The sequence below is a fragment of the Lathyrus oleraceus genome, chromosome 5, assembly GCF_024323335.1.
Source record: "Lathyrus oleraceus cultivar Zhongwan6 chromosome 5, CAAS_Psat_ZW6_1.0, whole genome shotgun sequence".
Lineage (NCBI taxonomy): Eukaryota > Viridiplantae > Streptophyta > Magnoliopsida > Fabales > Fabaceae > Lathyrus > Lathyrus oleraceus.
This window is the reverse complement of record NC_066583.1, coordinates 487,686,673-487,693,317: the sequence shown is the minus strand read 5'-3', so window position 1 is coordinate 487,693,317 and position 6,645 is coordinate 487,686,673.

Genomic DNA, 6,645 nt, shown 5'->3' with positions numbered 1-6,645 from the left:
AACCTAAAGGATATCAACCCTTTGTTAAGTCTGTAACCATGCTCGGGGTTGTAAACCAGGGAGCTAAGGAATTCTAAGGTTAGTTCACGGTAAGTGACAAACCATCTCTTAAAAGCTGCATTCTCCCACCCTAGTTGGTTAAACATAAATAGGATGCTATCTCGGATACCTAACTTATCCATGGTAGGTCTATCACAATATATGGTCAATGCCATATCCTTCCGAGCTAGATAATCATACCGCCTTCTCTGAACTCTGCCTCTGAAAACTGTATCTACTTGTTGCATGATGAAAGTAAGTAACTAACTAGTTAGTAACTTTCCTGTTTATCAGTATCCAATATGTCTAAGTTAGTAACTAGAAGCAACAAGAATGACTGCAAAGAATCAAGAATAGGGGAGAAAAAGATAAAGAAGAAAATCAAAGAAGGAAAATAGTTTGTAACAAAGATAACAAAAAAAAGGAAAAAGGGTTGGTTGTCTCCCACTAAGCACTTTGTTTAATGTCGTAAGTTCGACAGTAGCGTCGCGGTGTACTAGGTTTGGGGTTGAGTGGGCAGCTCTATGAGTCTAAGACTGTTCGAATAGTCTCTACTTTCAATATTATGATAATGCTTTAATCGCTGCCCGTTTACTATAAAAGTTTCACTATTCCTACCTTTTATTTCTATCGCACTACTTTTGAGGACTTTGGTGATCTCGAAAGGGCTGGACCACCTAGATTTAAGTTTTCCTGGAAAAAGTTTAAGTCTTGAATTGAATAGTAGCACTATGTCTCCGACATTAAACTCCTTCTTAGAAATGCGTTTGTCATGCCATCTTTTGGTTCACTCTTTGTATATCCTGGCATTCTCATAGGCGTCCAGTCTCAGCTCTTCCAATTCGTGAATGTACAGAATTCGTTTCTCGCCTGCGGAAGTATAGTTTATATTTAGGGTCTTAATTGCCCAATATTCTTTGTGTTCTAATTCCACAGGGAGATGACATGATTTACCATAAGCTAGTTTAAAGGGTGTGGTTCCTATTGGGGTTTTGTAAGCCGTCCTATAGGCCCATAGAGCTTCGTTTAGTTTTGATGACCAGTCTTTTCTGGATATTCCTACAGTCTTCTCTAAAATCTGTTTTATTTCTCGATTCGAGACTTCGACTTGCCCGCTAGTTTGTGGGTGATAAGGTGTCTCTACACGGTGTCGAACTCCATACTTCAAAAGAAGTTTTCCAAATATATTCGATATGAAGTGGGAGCCACCGTCACTAACTACTAGTTTTGGCACACCAAATCTAGGAAAAATGATGTTCTTGAATAACTTAATCACTACTCGTGTGTCATTTGTTGGAGACGCTATAGCCTCGATCCATTTTGAAACATAATCGACAACAATGAGTATGTACTTATTACCAAAAGAAGATAGGAATGGTCCCATGAAGTCAATCCCCCATACATCGAAGACTTCTACTTCTAAGATTCCTGTTTGTGGCATTTCGTCGCGTCTTGAGATGTTGCCAATGTGTTGGCACCGGTCGCATTTTATAATCGCATTATGGACATCTTTCCATAGAGTAGGCCAAAAGAGGCCTGATTGTAGGATCTTAGTACAGGTCTTTGAGGTACTTCCATGCCCTCCATAGGGAGCGGAATGGCAATGAGAGATTATATCATCTATTTCATCCTCAGGAACACATCAACAGAAAATACTGTCGGTACCTCTTTTGAAAGTAGAGGTTCATCCCAGTAGTATTGTTTTAGATCGTGAAAGAATTTTTTCTTTTGTTGGTAAGATAGGTCCGATGGAAGTACTCCGACAGTTAGGTAGTTGACAAAATCAGCATACCATGGCAGAGTTACATTCTCATGTATTTCTTCCACAGATTCTTCTATTTCTGTATCGTTTAGTGTTAGTTCAGACATATCACTTTCCATTTGGGCTATGAGTCGTTCGTAAGGGAAATCATCATTAATTGGGATTTGTTCAGGTTTATTCCCTTTGATTCGGGATAAGTGGTCTGCTATTACGTTTTCAGTACCTTTCTTATCTTTTATCTCTAAGTCAAATTCTTATAAGAGCAGAATCCGTCTTAAAAGTCTTGGTTTGGCATCCTTCTTGCTTAGCAGATATCTAATAGCGGCGTGGTCGATATAGATGATAATTTTCGCCCCTACCAGGTAGGAATGGAATTTGTCCAAGGCGAACACGACGACTCGAAGTTCTTTTTCAGTGGTGGCGTAGTTCATTTGGGCTGGATCTAGTGTTTTACTTGCATAGTAAATAGCATGAAGCTTCTTATCCTTTCTTTGTCCTAGTACTGTGCCTACTGCGTAATCACTCGCATCACACATGATTTTGAAAGGTAATCTCCAGTCAGGTGGTTGCATTATGGGTGTGGTGATTAAAGATATTTTTAGTTGGTTGAACGTTGTTAAACATTTTTCATCAAATATAAAATCAGCATCTTTCATTAATAGACCCATAAGCGGCTTGGTAAATTTCGACAAATCTTTAATGTAACATCGGTAGAAACCGGCGTGTCCTAAAAAGCTTCGTATTTCTCGTACGATTTTCGGAGGTTGAAGGTTCTCTATGATTTCGATCTTAGCTTTGTCTACTTCAATTCCTCTATCAGATACCACGTGACCTAACACGATTCCTTGTTGAACCATGAAATGGCATTTCTCCCAATTTAAAACGAGGTTTACTTTTACGCATCTTTCGAGTACCATTTCAAGGTTTGATAGACATCCTTCGAAACTCTGCCCACAAATAGAAAAATCGTCCATAAAGACTTCCATGATGCCGTCTATAAAATCGGCGAAGATTGCCATCATGCATCTTTGAAATGTTGCGGGAGCGTTGCACAATCCAAATGGCATTCGTCGGTAAGCGAATATACCATAAGGGCATGTGAAGGTAGTCTTTTCTTGGTCGTCAGGATGGATTGGGATTTGAAAGAACCCTGAATAACCGTCTAGATAGCAGAAGTGAGAATGCTTAGCCAATCGTTCAAGCATTTGGTCAATGAAGGGTAGAGGGAAATGATCTTTCCGAGTGGCTTTGTTTAGTTTTCTATAGTCGATGCACATTCTACTTCTGGTCACAACTCTTTGTGCTATAGATTCGCCCTTCTCATTCTTAACGACTGTAACACCCCCTTTCTTGGGTACTACATGAACGAGGCTAACCCATTGACTATCGGAGATCGGGTATATGATTCCATCATCTAGAAGTTTCTTTACTTCATCCTTGACTACCGTACTTAGGATTGGTTGATCCTTCTCTGGTGTTCTCTAGAGGTTTTACGATCTTCCTCCAGCATAATGCGATACATACAGATAGAAGGACTTTTTCCTTTTAGATCGACGATGTTATATCCTAACGCAGTTGGATATTTCCTTAGGACATCTAGTCATTTCTCAATTTCCATATGTCCCAAGTCAGCGTTGACTATTACTGGTCTTTTCAGTTCAGTGTCTAGGAATTCGTATCTTAGGTTCTTTGGTAGTGCTTTTAATTCCAAGTCAGGTTTCTTTGGGCATGGCATGTGGTTGGGTGTAAGTGCTAAGCATTCGCTTAGACTTTCGTTTTGGTATGGTTCATGCCAATTATCGTCTTCAAAGATTGGAGGGATTTGGATTTTCATTATATCAGAGTATGTGGTTTCTTGGATCTCCATCTCTCTCACGCACTCGTCTATGACATCGAGTAGATAACAGGTGTCGTCTATAGCTGGCGCTTATAAGAATTGGGTCAAGATGAATTCAACCTTTTCCTCTCCAACTTCGAATGTCAGCTTACCTCTCTTTACGTCTATTATGGCTCTGGCGGTAGCCATGAATGGCCTTCCTAGTATGATAGGTGTAACACCCCCTTTTTCTACCCCAAAATACTTAACATATAATCAGAGTAAATGAGCACGCATGTAAACAAAAGGGCGTCAGATCGACGTTTTCAAAAACTAAAAGCTTCCAAAAACCAACATCATTCATCATCAATATGTAATACACCTGGTCATTTAAAATAACACATTTCACTTATCATGAATTTTCAAGAATATGCATTCGCAACTGGAAATTAATGAATACCCATGCATTTCATAAAATGATCCATGTCCCATACCATGATCATCTCTCAATAATCTCTTCAAGATAAAAGAAGACCATATCCAGAATATTTGGCACTACGGCCTCTCAAACAGCAATTGCAAATAAACATGTTCATAAGTAATAACATAATGCATATCCAAATAAGATATGAGTTCAATACAACTAATCTACCCCGTGTTACATTACCAGAGCATCGACTCACTACCTAGTCTCCAAACTAGAATACAGAAGCTCTCCGGCTAAATCTCGAATGAGCTACCTTCCACTTACTTCAGCAATACTACTCTTGAGTATCTGCGCGATGCCCATGTAAAGGAAACATTCAAACAGAAAGGGTGAGAATTCAAATCATTATGAAGAAGCATAATAAGGCACAATGATTAAATCAACAATTAAAGGAATTCATCACACGTCGTATAACCATGTAAATAATACTAACCAACATTTATTTCACATAATTCCAACATCCATCAAAACTCAAGGACTACAATATTAAAATCCAATACTATATTCCCAAAATATACACATAACTACAATTATCACATAATCACATATTTTTCCATGTTATGTATCCAAACATCACCAAATTCAATTACCAAATCTCATACACACATCACAATCACATCAATGCATACACTCAATTATCACATAACTCTAATGTGACTCAATGCAAGACATGTGACTCTATGCATGCGGTACCTCAATGTGAACCCAACGTTTCACCGCTTTCCGATTCAATATCTAGAATCCAAGCCACGCTTCCGATCCGGACAAGATCAAAGCCACTACGTCTATTTCCAATTAAGGATCAACGTCTACTACGCCTATTTCCAATTAAGGATCAACGTATGCTACGCCTATTTCCAATTAAGGATCAACGTATGCTACGCCTATTTCCTTTCAAGGATCAACGTTTACTACGCCTATTTCCAATTAAGGATCAACGTATGCTACGCCTATTTCCATTCAAGGATCAACGTCTAATACCATGTGAACCCACAGTTTCACCGCTTCCACTATGAATCCGACCATGCCATGAATGAATGTACAAATACCAATACATATGCAATTAAGATCATCTCTACCATCTTAACATTCCACATATCACCATAATTCAACTCTATGAATTATCCACCAATGGTACATATACACATTCATAACAATATATCATTCACAAATATAGGCTAATTATCAAATACGCACACTTAGATTTCATTTCAAAATGAATATAACTTTTAAAATCTCAATTTTTCATTTTTCAACAGTGTTAACCGGTTAATGCATTTAGGTAACCGGTTAACGTGTAACAGAATGCACTTCCTGGCAGATTTCAACAGTGTTAACTGGTTAACGCGTTTGGTTAATCGGTTAACGCAAAACAGAAAGAAATTCCTGGCATATTTTCAACAGTGTTAACCGGTTAACCCATTTGGTTAATCGGTTAAGGCAAAATAGAACACAATTTCTAAGCAGATTTTTAGCAAGTAACCGGTAAACGTTCGGTGGGTAACCGGTTACCACAAAAACAGAATGCAGAATTTTCTGCGTTTTTCATCGTTGGAGGACTTTCGGACCTCCGATTTCGATTCCGTAAAAAGTCAAACGTTCAGAAAATTATAACTCATACAATACTCTAAGTATATAAGGTTAATTTACAGTTTTAACACAATTAAATCACCACAAATCAAAATACTCATCAAAACCTAACAATTTCAAACAACCATACAAAATTAGGGATTTTAACCTAAACATACTTCTACCCATTTATCCAATCATACTAACCCATAATAATAAGGATTCCTGCCTTACCTCTTCGATTTTCTGGAAACCCTAGCTCCTCTCTTGTTCTTCCCCTCTTCTCCTTACTTTTCCTCTTCTCTTTCTCTATTGTTGTCAAATGATCAAATGAATCCCAATTCTCACTCTCCTCACCTCTTATATACTAGTATTACATTTGGGCTTAAGGAATGATACCTCTAATTTAATTAATAGGCCCAATAATACCTAGTATTATAATATCTCTATTTAATTCAAATAAATTAAACCAACACAATTAACACACCAAATTAATTAATATAATTAATTATTCAATTATATCTCATATCAACTAAATAATTAATTAACACACCAAATTAATTAATATAATCAATTGTTATACTACCTAACAACCATTTAATTAATTAACACTCCAAATAAATAAAATAAAATATAGTAATAATAATATAAGAAATAATTACTAAAATTGGGTTGTTACAATAGGTGTGCTGGCATCTTCTTTGATGTCCATGATTATGAAGTCTGTAGGAATGTAAAATTGTCCTACACGTACGGGGACATTCTCTAGTATACCGACAGGATATTTGATTGAGCGGTCAGCTAATTGAATAGACATCTTAGTCGGTCTTAATTCTCCCATACTGAGCCTTTTACAGATGGTTAAGGGCATTACACTAATGTTGGCTCCTAGATCGTATAGAGCTTTGTCTATGACGAACTTTCCAATGACACAGGGTATGGAAAAACTACCTGGGTCTTTTAGTTTGGGAG